At 46.5% G+C, this 17,368-nt stretch overlaps 1 protein-coding gene across 2 annotated transcripts in view; it reads left to right on the top strand.

The window, feature by feature from the left end:
* Nucleotides 1–7,536: 7,536 nt before the first annotated feature.
* LOXL2 (lysyl oxidase like 2) overlaps nucleotides 7,537–17,368 on the top strand; it is a 76,690-nt gene continuing 66,858 nt past the window's right edge. For both annotated transcript variants that reach the window (XR_014558126.1, XM_083713553.1), the window contains exon 1: nucleotides 7,537–7,669. The gene's annotated coding sequence lies outside the window, so the exon portion shown is untranslated. The remainder of the gene's footprint in view (nucleotides 7,670–17,368) is intronic.

Raw genomic sequence — 17,368 nt, 5'->3', positions numbered from 1 at the left:
AATGTGCAAATGTTTTGGCAAAGTTCGCGTGGCCACTCCCTCTCTCACTTTCACACACACCTGCCTGCACCCCAATAGCCAGGACAGGTACAGGGAGGGGAGGGCCAGTGGAAAGTCTTGCAAGCCAGACTGAGAAGCCTGGTGAAGGGGAGTGGGGGCATCCACAGGACTTTTCCTGGGCCAGGGGGTTGTGTGGCGAGAGAAATATTCAGAATGAATAAATAAATAAATATATGTTGTTGTCTTTGTCCATGGAGTTTTCTTGGCAGGGATACTGGAGTGGCTTGCCGGTTCCTCCTCCAGGTGGATCACGTTTGGTTTAAACTCTCCACTATGACCTGTCCATCTTGGATGCCCTGCTCAGCATAGTTCATAGTTTCTTTGAGTTATTCAAGCCCCTTCGCCACAGCAAGGCAGTGATCCATGAAGGGGAAATAAATATATACACGTAACCAAAGGTGGGAGCAGGCAAGCTTCTCATGAACCAAATGAGAAGAGTGTCTGCACAATTAACTTCAAATTCCAGGTTCCAGAAATACTTGAAGCTTACTATTTTTAAAAAATTAAAGTTGGGAATCTGAGGATTTTGGATCAGCTTGGGGAACTGCCCCCCTTGCCCCCCCCGAACACCCATGCCTGGTGGGTCACATTCAGATAAGCACTTCTGCACTTCTGTTGACCTTTCCATTGGTAAATGTTTCCTCCATGAAACACTGGAGGATATTATTTACATTTATCAGTCGCTTTACTCACAGAAATGACTCAAAGCAGCTTGCAAACACAATAGAATAACTACAACCAATTACAATAAACACAACAAATAAAAATCTAAAAACACATCTCTACAAGTCTACAAGAGACAAGTCTAGTAGTTCCTGCCTCACCAAAGGAGACCACACCTACTTAAGAAACCTTCAAATTAAGGGCCGAAAGATGGTGATTGCAGGGTCTGGGTTGGTTCATGTCAGCAGAGGTACTGGAGTCCTGAGCCCTTTAAGTCTTTATAGGTCACAACCAGCACATTTGTGCTCAGAAACTAATTGGTAGCCACTGCAGTTGGGACCAGGATCGGTGCCGTGTGCTCAGACTCTGTTGCTCCAACGATCAACCTGGCCACCAATTTCTGCACCAGCTGCAGTTTTCAAACTCTGCAAAGTAACGTATTGCAGTAATCTAACCTAGAGGATACATTACTCCTTTGTGTATTTTTAGACTTTCCTGATGTCATGGTTGGATAGCAGTCTATACATTTGTCAATAAATAATAAACATTTGTTACCTATAGGGTAGGCTGATATACACCAGCAATAGGGAGCTGGGTTGCATTGTTGATCTGAAATTGTCAGGAGGACTTTTAAAAACAAAGAGCAATTCTAAATGCAAAAAGGCTGTATTTTTATTGGTTTTTGTTTTTCCTTAACTATACAAAAACAGAGCAGAGCCCAATGGGCATGTACTTTGCACAAACAATTTCAATAATGGAAAATTTAAACAATGTAGGGCACTTTTCCCATTTCATGTTTTGACAATGTGCCTTTCTGAAAATCTGGGTTAACTTCCTCCTGAATTATTGCTTTTGTGTACATGTATTTTTGTGTACATGTATTTTCATGGGACGCAGGTGGCGCTGTGGGTTAAAGCCTCAGCGCCTAGGACTTGCCGATCGAAAGGTCAGCGGTTCGAATCCCTGCGGCGGGGTGCGCTCCCGCTGCTCGGTCCCAGCGCCTGCCAACCTAGCAGTTCGAAAGCACCTCCGGGTGCAAGTAGATAAATAGGGACTGCTTACCAGCGGGAAGGTAAACGGCGTTTCCGTGTGCGGCTCTGGCTCGCCAGAGCAGCAATGTCACGCTGGCCACGTGACCCGGAAGTGTCTCCGGACAGCGCTGGCCCCTGGCCTCTTAAGTGAGATGGGCGCACAACCCCAGAGTCTGTCAAGACTGGCCCGTACGGGCAGGGGTACCTTTACCTTTATTTTGTTTTCTGATTTACATTGGCTATCAAAAATATAGAATCTGATAACAAGCAAATATGCAGGGGATACTTTGGGGATGTGAAACTGTGTGTGTAAAGGAAAGCAACATGACAGGACTGAAATGTGAGATTTGGAGAAAACATCCCTGAATGACCCCGGAAACTAGAGTTCTCCATTGGACCAAGTGCTCTTGACATCACAGTGTTAGGCAATCTAATTGCCTCTTGACACTATGGTTCATTTCTTATTGTTCTCCTTTTCAGCATTCAAACTTGCACTTATCCCATCAAGGTATTTCAGAGCTTTGCTTTGATTACAGGCAAAATGTCACATTCTTTTCCTTGAAAACAAATATTTTGAGGCAATAAGGTTGTTGTTTTTCCATTGGAAGGTGTACTCAAAGGAATAGCTTTTCCTACCTCTTGTTTGTTCTTGTTGTTTACCAGCACTGATGGTTGCTTTATCATCCTTTCTGGGGAATGAGCTGGCACTCCCTTGTGTGTCTGGACCGCATCACAGCTCCCTATTCAGTTTTGGTCCACGTGTGCACAGCTGTTAGTACAGGAGAGGTGCCCATGCCACCAAGCTCAAGCCTGCTCTGTTAGCTTTTTCCAGCTGCAGCAGGCTAGAATTAGACAAAGGTGAGGTTGTGTTTGGGCCAGAGGATCTTCATGGCTGAGGCATCCAACCTTTAGCAATGGATGGAGACAGAAGCAACATTTTTAGGATGGATTCTTTACCAGTGGTGTGAGCCTGAAATTGGGTCATGTCAATTCCAGCGGAGCAAACACTGGGTCAGCTAGCAGCCTTGTCCTTCCTTTTGCCCAATAGCTAAGAGTAATGGAAGCTGTTGTTCAAAAGAGCTGAAGAGCACCAGGTTGGGAAATGACTGTTCTAAAGTAACACAGACACATATGCTCAGCCCTCCCATTATCCCCACTCTAACCCTAAATTATAAACCATTCCACAGTTGCTCTGGGGATTGAGACAAATACCCCAACTGCACTATACATTTAAGGCATTATATACCACTTTAAACAGCTGTGGATCCCCAAAGAATCCTGGGAACTGTATTAAGAGGGCTGAGAGATGTTTGAAGACTTCCTTTCCCTCCAGACTGGTTTACCAACCAATCTCACTTCCCAAGGATCTCTGGGAATTGTAACACCGTTTTACATTGGTGCCCAATTTTTCCTCAAAGCAGCTGACAACCATATGTCAGGAGTGCTCTGATGGTGTTTCCTGCTTGGCAGGGGGTTGGACTCGATGGCCCTTGGGGTCTCTTCCAACTCTAGGATTCTATGATTCTATGAGTGTTCTGCCTGTTCCCACAGTTTATCCAACAACGATATGAGATCGACTGAGAGGGAGCATGACTGGCCCAAGGTCAGTCAGTCATGGCTGAGAGGGATCTCAATCTGGTTCTCTCAAGGCCTCATCTGATTCTTTAACCACTACACCAGTGACAGGGAACCTGTGGCCCTTCAGATGTGGCTGGAATCCAAATTTTATCATCCCTGGCATTGGCCATTCTGGCTGGAGCAGAGGTGAGTCCAGGTTTTCCATCCCTGAACATCACTTTGGCTGATCAGTGGGTCTCTTCCTAGGCAGCCAACTTTCCCCCTCATTCAAACTGAAGACCTCTGGGCAGTTCACAGCACAAAAATACAAAATGAAAGCACAAAATACATAATAAAAACAAGAACAAGAATAAAACAAATCAATAACCCCCCTCCCCAAACACATTTAAATGGGCACCGGATGTTAATCAGCCAAAGGCCTGGTTAAAGAGGAACATTTTCGCCTAGCGCCTAGAGGAGTATACAGAAGGCAACAGGCAACAGTGGCGTAGCTGGGAGGGCAGGGGGGTGCACTGGCCGCCACACCGTGGGGATGGCACTTACCACAGGGCCTGCAGCATGCCCTGGCCACGCATCTCTCCTGCGAGTGATATGGTGGCTCGGGCACCTGCAGGCTATACGCTGCCCAAAACGGCAGTGTGGGGCCCACTTCTCCCTCTGCCACCTGAGGGAGAGGTGGCTGCAAGGCTCTGTACAGCACGCCCTTCTCTGGCTTGTTTTGCCCTCGGGCACAGGGCACGTGTGCCACCCTGGGCGCCCAAGCAGCTACCTACGCCACTGCCAGGCAAACATCCCTGGGGAGAGCATTCCACAGATGGTCGCCACTACAGAAAAGGCCCGTCCTTATGTTGCCACCCTCTGGAACCCTCATGGAGGAGGCGCATAAAGATGGGTCTCAGAGGGTGAGCTCAGGGTCCAGGTCAGTTCATATGGGGAGAGGTAGTTCTTGAGGTATTGCCGTCCTGAGCTGCTTAAGGCTTTATAGGTCTAAAGCAGCACTTTGAATTGTAGAATCCGTTTTCTAGAATCTGTTCTGCCTGGTTCAGAAAAGGTTACTGAAAGATGGGAGCAGCCAAGCTGGCTCATCTCGCTTAGCAGAGTACCTGCACCTTTTGCTTCATAATTTTCTTTTTTTCCAGAGACATGCTCTTTTTCAAAAATGTATGTGTTTTTTCCCCCCGATGGGGGGGACTGCTGACTGTGAGCCTGGGACATCAGTACCCCTTGTCCCCACTTCTTGGCAGCCCTCCACGGTGCTTTGGCGCCTTCCTTTGAGATCACCAGGGCATCTTCCAGGTGCACCATCACCATGGAAGTTTGAGGAGGTCCAATCCCCTTGAAAAGATTTTGGGGTTGCAGACCCCCAGTTACCCCTAGATGGTGCCCCTGGTTTTGCTCCTACCTAGAGAGTTGCTACAATAAAATAGCATTCAGGGACAGTAGGGAGTCAGACAGCAGCAGTATCTCAGGCCCCTGGCAGTTGTGGGATCCTGCAAGGTTCCATCTTGTCTCCCATGCTCTTAAAATTGGAGCATCCAAGAATTTGGGACATGATGTCACCAATATGCAAATGACACCCAGCTGTGTCTCTTCATTGCATCTGAATCCAGATAGGCTATGCATGTGGTTTGATGAGGGCCAGTAAACTGAGGCTGACTCTTGGTAAGACTTGCTCTATGGGTAGCTGGCTCCTGGGTCCCAGAATTAGCTAGACCATCTGTTCTAGGTGGAATAGCTCTCCTCAGACATAGCAATTGCATAGTCTGGAGGTACATCTCCATTCTAAGCTGTTGTGGAGACCCAGTTGGCTTCAGCAGTGCAGACAGTGCGCAGACAGCTGCAGATGGTTGGCTAGCTATGGCAATTCCTGGGCTGGGAAAAGCGGGTGGCAGAAGTCCATGCTGTGACCACTTTATACTTTTGCTTGGAGTATTTATTTTTTTAAAGTAGCGGTAAGTAATCTGGACTTTTTTGCTACCTAATTCCTGCATGCCTAGACCCTGCTTATACTTAAGGTCACTTTCAAAACAGTACCACACAATCGTTTATATTTTAGGGATTAACATTATGGAATAAATTAAAGATTCTGTATTGACAAAGGCTGCAATTCTGTTCACTTTTACCCTGGGAGAAAATCTCACTGAACTGAGTAAAATTGCAAAGGATTGCATTGTTAGGCAGGCTGAAATCTTATGTCCATTTACCTGGGGTGCAGTATGGTGGAGGAATGGAGCAACCACGAGGACAGAAAATGGGATTTAAAAAATGGAGTAGCATTGATGGGAGGGATGGGGGGGGGGGACAGGACAGAGAGCAGCCCTGAGGGGCAGGTGTGTCTGGGTAATGATCCACTGTGGGAGAGAGAAAGATGTGGCGTGAGTTGGCTGACAGAGAGAAAGAGTTTGCCTTCTGTGGAATGTTATTTGTTTCAGGTTTGGGCCTTTTGGAGCAGAAAGCTATAGGTTTCAAGGATTTGCTGTTGTGTTTTGGGACTCAGACTCGACCTCTGCTTTGTACTCACTTCCTTCCTAGTCTTTTTTGCCTCACCAGTTTCCTTCTGTCTCCCTTTTGAGATTGGGCCTGCCCCCCACTCCCTGACAGCCATTTTGCGGTGGTGCCCTTAGTGCTTCCTCAAAATTCGAAATGTGCTTACGGGCCAAACAATTGGGACTCCTATGGTAACCCCTATGACAAGTCTGTGGGGGTGGAGGACCTTGTTAGGCCCCTGCCAAGGCTCCCATGCCAGGAGGGCCAACACACCTAGAATCCCTGGCCTTCCTCCTCCTGCTCACTGTAGCTGCCTGCTGCCTTATCTTGTCTAAGCAAATGAGCAGGGACAAGACTGGCTGTAACAAGCATTCTCTTTTCCATTCATCTTCAGGTAGCTGTGCCCAACGAGAGAGAGTAAATTAATGGGCAGTTCTGGCAACTGGGAGGCTGTGGGTTTCCCTCTGCAAAGAGCTCTGTCTGGCACCTTCATTATGCAGTTTCCACTGTATGTTTTATCCTGGCATTTGACATCTGAGACCCACTGACTCTGTGCCTGAGATGGTAATTTTTTAAACATTGTTTTCCATATTGAATTTTTAATTGTTGTAACTCACTCTGGCACCTCCTGGTGAATGGCAGGTCATAAACCAAATGAAAACTAAATAAATATGAGGAGGGATTAGGACCCTGCATAGAAGAGGCTTATGGAGAGTCTCTTCCCCAAATCCACCACCCCAAATCCACCACCCCAAATCTTGGAGCCAGCAGTCTTTTTTGCCTTTCATTCCCTCCCTAGAAATTATGTCCATTACTATTGACCTCATGGGGTTAGAATACCACTAGTATGAGGATGGTGTCAATAATGAAAAGAATTTATATCCCACCTTTCATGTCAAGAAAAGGGCTTGTTGGTCCAAATGTGCCTGCCTGCACCAATAAGACCTTCCACAGAGGAGAGGCCCTCCTCTGGGTGGCTGTCAGGGAAGGGCCTGTAGTTGGTGGCCCCTCAACAGCAAGATTTAGTTCCCAGGGAGACTCACCTGGTGCCTATTTTGATTTCACTGAATGTCATAAAAATCATGGGATTGTAGAGCTGGAAGGGACCCCAGTGGTCATCTAGTCCAACCCCCTGAAGTGCAGGGATCCCAGCAGGAATCTCCACTCACAGCTGCTGGTTTTATGCTGGTTTCTTAAACTGTGCTGCTTTCAAGTTTTTGATTTAATTTGTGGGTTTTGTTTTGTCATTTTATTTTTGTGTGCGTGTCTCCCAGAAACTTACACAGAAAGCACACACTTTTGAGGACTGAAGAATTGGGGGGGGGGGGGTGATAAAAGGTGATCACCAATTGTAGTTTCTGAAAAACATCCCGCCAAGAGAGAATGAAATGAATAAATAAAATGACCATCCTGGCCCCCTTTCACATGCCTTCCCACACCTTTGCCCCTGCAATACAATAGGCATATTAAAGTATGAATCATCCGAAGCAGAGAGCAGCCCCCACCCCGGCCGCCCGCCAACTTTTAAATACATGTTTCCTAGAAAGTAGCCAGTTCCGCCCCCTCCCCATCACCCCCCTCCCCCCGCTTCAATGCCTGTGCTTCAGGAATGCCACAAGGCAGATCTCAGATTACAGCAAAAAAACACATGATATCACCCATTTGAGTCTCAGCTGGTGTTGGCTGCGTGCGAGGGGGTGGGCCCGGGGAGGGGTTTGCCCTGAGAGGAAGACTCCTGTGAAATGTGCAAGAGAAGAGGCTCTTCTCAACTGCTGCCAGGCTCAGTCCGGGAGAGGCGCTTTATGCAAGAGGATCCTTTCCCCGCAAGGTGTCCTGCCAGGAACTGCTAGGTAAGAGCAACCACTAGAGAATTAATGATGTCCTGTACTTAAACTGATGGAGCTACGGAGACAGCAGCAAACCAGGAAGAGTTACTCTCTCTGCGGGTGTTTCTGGGCACATGCATCTCTCTCTCGCTTTCTCCTTTTTTCAGGGGCAAAGGCACTGCCTTTGGTGCCATCTGCATTCAGAGACCTGGAGGAGTCAACCTGCAGAGTGTGGGGCGCTGCTCCGTAGACCCCGTGCTTTGCAAGCAAAAGGTCCCAGATTCCGTCTTTGGGGTCTCCAGCTAAGACTGGGAAAGACGTCTCCTGTCTGAAACTCTGGAGAAGCGTAGTCTCTCGCTCGCCGGACTGGCTGCTTCCTGGGTTCTGAGCCATAGCTGTCAACGTTTCCCCTTTTTATAAGGGAAATTCCCTTATTCCGAATAGGATTCCTGGCAAGAAAAGGGGAAACTTGACAGCTATGTAGCACTGCTGGCAGAATGCTTTTTCAGAGACTGGGGTGATCAACCTCTGAACAGCCGCTTTAGACAGAGCAGCTGGAGACCTGAGAGTCCATTTGCTCTTCCCTTCAAACTTTCTGTCAACATCATGCGCTGTCCCGGGCATAAGAGGATAAAATGTAGGAGAAGGGGAGCGGGGACCCTTCCATAAAGCTCCGGTGGGTCAGATTGAATAATATGTGGGGCCAGGGTGCTGGGAAAGGTTTTCAATACAACTTAGTGCACTCCAACTTAAAATGCAGCTAGGTCGTTTTCTCAATTGCCAAAGAAACGACAGGATGAAGGGTAGATATGGATTGTGACTAACTTCATGTGCATACCTCTTCCCAAACCAGCAGTGGGAGCACACGGGATGCAGAGTAAGGGGAGCGCGAACAGAGCCACTTTCCCATTCTTTGTTCTTGGACAAGAGGAGCCAATACTGCATATTAGGAGGAGATAAAAGTCTGGATTTGAGGAGACCCAAATTCAAACATGACAGATCAGCTCCAAAGCTCGCTTATGGATACTGGGCCTGCCTACATATTTCACCCTAGCCTACCTCACAAGGCTGTTGTGAGGACAGAAAGAACTTATGATTTTATTTTATTTTATTTTACAAAATAAATCTAAATAGATAGATAGCTACAAATCCTGCTCTGGGGTCCTTGGAGGATAGGTGGGAAGCAGCATATGTTAATGGGAAATGCTTTTTTATATATAAAAATACCAGTATCAAAATGCTGTGACTTTGCAGATATGAGTCTATTGCCAGACTGGCTCTTTCCACCACACAGTCCCTGACCTAATGAGGCAGAAAGAGAGGATTGCTAATTGCCCACAAGTTGGGGCAGTAAGCATTCAGCAATGTTATTAGTAGTGTTTGTTTCACCTTAGAAAGCCACAGATCAGAACTGTGTGTGAATTCAGCTATTACAAAATCTGGTGAGCCAGCCCTGCTGCTTTAGTGGGTTCCCCAACTTCTGCCTCACGACGCTGCTGATGGTGCCACTCTCAGGCTTCAGAGTGAATGTTCAGAAGGGTTTGGCGTAAGGAAATCAGATGTGCAGTGTTTGTGAATCTGATAGATAAAGACAAGGTGAATAGTGGGAATGAATAGTACTGATAACCTCACAGGCTAGTTATGACCTGAGGATGAAAAAAGTGCATTGCAAACTAAAGGCAGTGGGGCATGGAGGGGGCACCAGCATATAAAAGTGATAGAATCATAGAATGGTACTTTGAAGGGACCTTGGGGGTCATCTAGTCCAACCCCCTGCAATCACAGCTAAATCCTAGAGTTACATTGTAAACTTTATGGCTGAGTGGGGATCCCTGATCCTAGTCCAACATCATAACCACTATAACACATTGGCTCTACAGAGATGGGGGAGGGGGGAATTTCCTGGAAGTCAGAAGTTTGAAGCTCGCCCCCCCCCCCCCATGGATAGTTGTATCCGTCAGTCCTGAGCCAGGCTCAAAAGGGATTTGGAGTGGCCTTCAAATGGTGAATATCCTGAATCAGAGGTGTGTGTGGTTTTTCCAAAGTGCTCCCAGATGTGGGAGCTCAGGGGACTGTAATATAAACGTCATTTGACGGATTCTTTCTGGCCTGAATGCAGCCCTTATGTAGTGCTTTGGTTCATGGCTCCAGGAGATCCCTGCCTCTTCTGAGGATCAAATAACAGGTGTCACCTACTGAAGTGTGTGTGTGGAATCTCTGGAAGTGCACAAGGGAGGGCCAACATTTAGATAAAGTGACTTTGTAAGCAAGATATACCTGTATACAAAGAGCTTGGGGAAGTTGATGGTGATGACTGGGCTGAGGAGGCGTTAGGGTGGGTTATCTGTAGAGTCACAAACTGTGTGTGTGGAAGGCACTGCTATGTAGGAAACAATCTCTGTGTGTAGGTTGTCATTCATCCTGCTCATGTGTGAGAGGCATGCATGTCATTGGCCCATGTGATGAAATACCTGGTTTTTTCCAGGCCGGGTACCTATGTTTCTTTGTTGTGTGGGGAGCAGGGGAGAAGCAAGGTGTATTGTGTTACCTTAAAGTCTAACAGTGAGATCTGATGTTAGCCATACTCAGAGTAGACCTACTGAAGTCATTTATTTCAGTGGGTATGCTCGGAGTCGGACTATCATGGTGTTTGTAAATGAAATCAGCAAGGAAAGATACAGGGGTTAAAGATAAGCAAGACTGGAATCTAGAAAATACCGTAGGTGCTTTCCAGTTCACACTTCAAGTTAAGCCCTCTTTTGTAAGAAATGTTTGGTGAGATCTTGCTGGAAATTGGTGCTGTTGGCGTGGCAGTTTTCCTCTTGAGGTGGGACATTTGTGGGGGCTCCACCTTGTGGGCTTTCACCACTCAAGGCAGTCACCCCAGCTTGCCTCATGGGCAGGCAAGGCCCTGAGTTTAAAGATCATAATTGCTGGGGGAAATAAATTTAAAAATTCACATTCCACTGTGTGTGTGTGCTTTGATATTTTCTTAGGCTTGCTGTTCTATATTTTGGCACGTCAGCTTGTAATAGTCTGAATGCTGAAGGAAAAATTGCTGAGGGTCGTGTGAACTGGAACTGGGAACTGAACATGAATGACAGTAGTTCATTTTGTAAAGGGATGGGTGTGGACAGGAATTAGTTGCTTTTGGACATGCTGAACTAGAACTTTTGTTGTTGTTTAGTTGTTTAGTCGTGTCCGACTCTTCGTGACTCCATGGACCAGAGCACGCCAGGCACCCCTGTCTTCCACTGCCTCCCGCAGTTTGGTCAAGTTCATGCTGGTAGCTTCGAGAACACTGTCCCACCATCTCGTCCTCTGTCGTCCCCTTCTCCTTGTGCCCTCCATCTTTCCCAACATCAGGGTCTTTTCCAGGGAGTCTTCTCTTCTCATGAGGTGGCCAAAGTATTGGAGCCTCAGCTTCAGGATCTGTCCTTCCAGTGAGCACTCAGGGCTGATTTCCTTAAGAATGGAGAGGTTTGATCTTGCAGTCCATGGGACTCTCAAGAGTCTCCTCCAGCACCAGAATTCAAAAGCATCAATTCTTCGGCGATCAGCCTTCTTGATGGTCCAGCTCTCACTTCCATACATCACTACTGGGAAAACCAGAGCTTTAACTATACGGACCTTTGTTGGCAAGGTGATGTCTCTGTTTTTTTACTTTTTATGTATATAAAAAGCAGAGAACTAGAACTAGTTCTGTTTAAAAATGAACTTCCCAAACACTGTTGCAGACCCTCACCGTCTATGAATAGGAAGGCAACAGGAAACGTGACTTTATGTGCACCTCACATAAGGGACAAGCCCTTAATCCACAGCCCTGATATGCCCCCGATCTAGAAGTTAAAAGATAAGGTTAGAAGGAGGAAATCAACCCTCAAGAGCATTTGAACCGCTTGGCTCATCTCTGGTTTGTGTCAGGGCAAAGGACAATGATCTGAAAAGAAACCTCATTATCTGAGATATGTAGAGTTTAGTGGACCACAAGCACACTGACCGGGGAAACTGCTTCAAGCTGGCTCTGGCTATGTAAGTTTTGCTCAACAGCAAAGAGTACACTCCATCCTACCCTTTGAAAGCAGTGTCCCATTCCTAGTCCACACTCATCTCCACCTCCCTTACATACAAAAGGTCCCCAGTGCTATCCCTGGCAGCTCAAGCTAGGGCTGGGAAGACCCTGTGATCGAATGGGGAACTTAGGAGCCTCCAGACATGGTTGGACTGCAATTCCCATGATCCAAACACATCTGAAGGGCCACAGGTTTCCAATCCCTGGTGTAGACAAAGCTCAGCTAGGTTGACCAGGTGTCTGACATGGCAGAATGCAGCTCCCTGGGCTCAGAGATTTAAGACCGGCTCCTGGTGCCAGGGCTTCCAGTTCAGAACGAAAACTTGCAAGCCCTATTATGTTGCATTCCGGATCAAGATTTCTTCACTGGAGGCTTTGGCCACTCAGCAAAAAAACATCATGTTGTGGAAGCTGAATTCTCTCACAATGGGCCCAGCCAAGCTCCATGAATCTGCTCTGCTTTTACCCCTTTGTGATTTTTTTGTAAGAGTACAAACTGCAAAGGAATTCACAAAGCTTCTTGTAGTTAATGTAGGGGCTTTGAATGGCCAGCCCCTGTTCTCTGATGGCAGCAGCATTCATACATGACCTCATTTGGAAGCCGAGGTCTCAACTGGCACAAGAACTGACGTGTCTGTACAGTTTAACATTGTGGAGGAACTTCTTATAGCCTGATCTTATAAACCCATGACCCTTTCTTAGATTATGGTGGTGGTGGTGGTGGTGATAGTATTCATATTCATAATCATAATTCTTAACAAGGGAGGTCAGAATTATTATCCTCATATTGCAGGTGCGGGGGGGGGGGGGAGGCTGAGACTAATACACACTGGATTGCATAAGGTGACCAGGCTAGTTCATGTTGAGGGGAAAGGTGAATCCAGGATATTGTGACTCACAGCGCAATCTCTTAATCATTAAAGTGCTGCTTTTTAGTATGCTGGTCTTCTTAGTTGTTGGGTCGCCCTGGCTCATGGTGGATTGGATCAGTGGCACCAGCATTGTTTTGTTTTTGTTTATTTGGGTTTGTTTTTTATGAGGAGAGCTGCTTCCAGTGAATTTTCAGTGATGCTGAGGCACTGCTTTCTCGGCAGTTGACTGAAAGCCAAACCAAGTTGGAGGTTCCACACAGCCCATCTTATAGCGCTGTATTATCTAGCAATACCCAGACCCAACAGCCTTCAAGAGTATTTACTCACAAGTAGAAATACAAGTAGGAGATCTGTTCAATTTGGGTCCTCTCAATTTCTCATTTTTCCAGTCTTAAATTCTGTTCTCCACATTTCCACAGCAATTTGTGGGTTTGTTTTTTTTCATCCTCATGAAAATTCATCAGGATTGTAGTGCAAATTCTTCCCCATAAACACACTTTTGTATACAGTCTTGACTAATATGCACATTTTCAAGCAATTTCCCCTAATATAATGCACTTTTGCATGCCATTTTCACTCGTCTGCATTTTGATGCATTTCCCCCTAATACATTGGTTGGTGGAGAACTGCCTGATAACATTCAGAGAAGTGCAAATTTCAAAGGGTAGCTGTGCTTTGGTTCACATACTGGTTGAAGAAGTATGAATTAGGTGGCTTTTCATTAAAGTGCAAATGAAATAGAACTCCCCCAACCCCACAAGTCCCAGTCCACAAAGATGCTTTTTAACATTAATTAAATGTTTCCTGTTTGCAGATGATTCCTTGTTTATGACTTCCTGTTGAGCATGATGGAGAATTAGTGCAGGGGGCCATGTGTGCTACTTTACAGGTGATAGTGCTCTGTAAAAGGACAGCTTTCTATCTGAAGGGCTGCCTGGCCTGCCAGGTTTAAATATAACCCTAAGAAGAGAAAATAGGGGCCTTGAAGTTGCTCATCAACAGCATCTGACAGGAGGCCCAGGGTCTACTTCCTCCCAGTCTTCCCAGTGAGCGTGGGGTGTATTAGCAAATGTATCTGTTGGATCATAAGTTCTTTCACCAGCAGATGCCCACCAGTTGGACGCAGGGCTGGGTGGGGACTGAGATGTTTAGAATCCTTCCTCAGAGCAGGAAACTTGACTTCAACAATGTTTGATTCTGACCTGGCTAAGGTTCTGCAATGCTCTGAAACATGAAGAACTGCCATTTTTTCCAGGGTAAACCACATTGAAAAGCTATTAAACCCAATTAATCACCTCCGGCAGTAGAAGGAGGGGATCTGTTGTAATAGCTTTTCAGCATGTGACTGTTTTAAAGCTTCTGCTTTCAGGAGAGCAGGAAATAATAGCATGCAGCATGTATAGAAGGCGCAGATATGAAGGGGTTCCTGCATGGCCCGGTTAAGTGGGGCTCTCAAAACCGGAAACATTGTACCTTTCAGGGTACCAACAGGTGTACACCAACTGTCCCAACCTGGTGCCTTCCAGCTTTTTTGAACTACAGCTGCCATCACCCCCAGCCAACGTAGCCAGTGATCAGGGATGATGGGGGTTGTAGCTATTTGGAAAACTAGGTTGAGGAATGGGGCCTACACATACAATTACACTCACCCCAAATGGCATGATCGGACCTGCTTTGGTAATGCTAACCCCATCTGAGTTTCAGCCGTTTGAATTAAGAGCGTCTCTATTTGAACAGAAGCCGTGCTCTTGCAAATAACTCATGTTTGCTCTATCAGCTCAGGCCTGTAAAGCTTGTCTAACATTGCTCTTTAGGAAACATGGGTGAACCTCCAGGTTCAGATGCAGTATACCTCTAGATACCAGTTGCTGGGTAACAACAACAGGAGAGAGCTGTTGCATCCATGCCCTGCTTGTGCCCTTCCTTGTTGGCCCCTGTGGGAAACAAGATCCTTGTTTAGACCTTTGGAGTGATTAGGCAGGTCAGCAAAACTGGCAGCACCATCCATTTATTATTATATTGATCCCATCTTTCCTCTGTGAGGCAGGGTCGGCTGAGAGACAGTGACCAGCCCACTGAGCTTCTTGGCCAAGTGGAGTTTTGAACTTTGGTCTCCTGGGTCTGACACTCCAGCCACTGCACCACATTGGTTCTCCAAGAGGGCAACGCTTAGCAAAAGGCTGGTCTTCTCTTTCCCTTATCACGTTTTTGCACTTGGTGCTGAAAACAGCCTCTTTCCTAGATGTCTGTTTATGAGCTGATTCTTTCCTGTGTTTTGGCGGCTGCTAGGGAGAGTAATCCTACTCTGGGAAGTCCAGTGGTGGGCTTCTCTCGCTGCTGCCTGGCCTCGCTTCACGTGGAAGCTATTCCACACACATGGCCCTTCCGACCGCTTCACGTGCCGCTTGCAAGGATGACAAAAGAAATTGGCAGCGAGTGAACCAGCCGGCTCAGTTTGAGGCCAAGAAGCAGGCTCACGTTTCTGCCTTGTCTTTTTAAGTCCCTCCCCAGCTGAATCAGAGGGTCTTGAGATGCTCTGAGCATGTCCCTGTGGTTTCAGCCCCTGCCCCCCACCCCCAGCATAAAATGTTGGCTGGGGAGGAAAATGATGCACAGGCAGGGGGTGGCAGGCCACTCTCCCTAAAAGTGGAGAGGGGAGAATCTCATCTGGGTCTTTTTGGTGGTCCTGTGGTTAAAACCAGACATTCAGTAATGGAAATACTCCGTACATGACATCATTTCAGGGGCCTTGTGGGAGGGGGATATTATTCTCTCTATTGTGAACAGTGGGCCACAGTATTTATTTATTTGAGGATCTGCCACTTCCTTCTTTTTTTATTAAACATGGTACAGAGGGAGACACAGAAAGAAGGAATGAAAGAAAGAGAGTGACCCAACTCACAGTTTAAAGGAACTGTTTGCTTATATCATCACTGGTTTCTGTTGTTTATTACATCTCTACCCCACCCTTCCTCCCAGGGGAGCCCAGAACTACAAACAGAGAGTAATACAATTTAAAATGAAATGAAAATACTTCAAGCATAGGAAAACTTTGAGAGCATTTTAAAACAGCAACACAGCTAATAATCTCAAGGCTGCTGGGGTCTCTCTCAGCCAACAAATGCCTGGGTGAACAGGAGTGTTTTAAAATTCCTCCTGAATGTTAATAAATGGGAGCCACTGCCATGAAGGCCCTGCCACACATCAGCACCAAGCAGACAGTGCAGGTTGTTAAACAGATCAAAATCCTCCACATCCGTTCTTTTTGCGATACAGGTTGGGAGGGCAGAAATGAAGACAAAGGAGACGTGCTCAGTGGATCCAGCATTTTATCATACGGTTTATGCTAACAGCAAAGTCAGTTCTCTAGGTGTTTTTCTTTTAGTCACCCACAAAAAGATGGAGGTTATTAGTAACCTCAGAAGAGCCCCAACTTTTGCAGAGATACAAAAACAAAAAAACAACAACACACAACACACAACTTCAGTGGGGGGGAAACCTCCTGTTGGGCTGAACAGCCCCAAAAACAGGCCAATGAAGGTTAAGCATGTTCAGTCGCTACAGAAAGTTAGCTGACTATTGTGGGGGAAAACAACATCAACGACAAAAATCAGGAAAGGGAACAGAGTATCCTGAATGAGACTCATCCTTTCGATTCCTTGATTAAACATCTTGGGCTTAATTCAAACCTTGAGCCCAGTTAACAGTGTTATTTAATTAACAGAGTTAAGTGTTTAAGTTATTGAGGGTTTATATTCCACTGTACTTTTGTTCCTCACATTTCTTAGATTTCTTACCTACCACTTCACCATAACGTGGCAGGGGTTGGACTCGATGGCCCTTGTGGTCTCTTCCAACTCTATGATTCGATGATTCAATGATTCTATGATTCTACGTCCCAGGGTGGGTTACCCAGCCGTGTCAAAATGCAATATTGCAATCAGTTAAGACTATTTCTCTTTCAACCTTTGGCTGGCTGCTGGCTTTGGCTGGCCTGGAGAGTTCCTTGCCCTTCTCCTGAAGCTCAGTGTGAGCCCTGGGAAATTCCCCTTGTTTGGAAGATTCAGGAGGAGGGCAGCGGAACGGACTGATCTTGTGCTGAGTCTCTTTAGTGGCTGCGAAAGCAGTGGGATGACTCTCTTTCCCAGGCATCTGAGGTTCAGCAAGAGCCATAGAATCATAGAACTGTAGCGTTGGAAGGGAACCCAAAGGTCATCTAGTCCAACCCCTTGCAATCCAGGAATCTCAACAATGCAGCCCATCCAACCTCTGCTTCAAAACCTCCAAGGAAGGAGAGTCCACCACCTCCTGAGGCAGTCCATTCTGCTGGAACAGCTCTTACTGTCAGAAAGTTCTTCCTGATGTTTAGTCAGAATCTCTTTTATTTTCACCTGAAGCCATTAGTTCGAGTCCTGGCCTCCAGAGCAGGAGAAAACAAGTTGCTCCATCTTCCATGTGACAATCTTTCAGATATTTGAAGATGGCTACATATCTCCTCTCAGTCTCTTCTTTTCCAGGCTAAACATCCACAGCTCCCTGAACTGTTCCACATAAGCTTAGGTTTCCAGAGCCTTGGTTGCCTCTGCACATGTTCCAGCATGCTGCTAATATGCTGCTAAAATTGTGGTGCTCAGAACTGGACAAAGTACTCCCAAGTGCAGAATAGAGTGGGAGTATTCCCTTGAACACTAGACTTCTGTTGATGCAGCCTAGAATAGGTTTTTTTTGCTGTTGCATCACACGGTTGACTCATGTTAAACTTATGGTCTATTAAGACCC

This window comes from Podarcis gaigeae (genome assembly GCF_964106915.1).
Source record: "Podarcis gaigeae genome assembly, chromosome: 15".
NCBI classification, from domain to species: domain Eukaryota; kingdom Metazoa; phylum Chordata; class Lepidosauria; order Squamata; family Lacertidae; genus Podarcis; species Podarcis gaigeae.
Note: the sequence above shows the minus strand (reverse complement) of the source record. Positions and strands in the feature narration are given on the sequence as shown.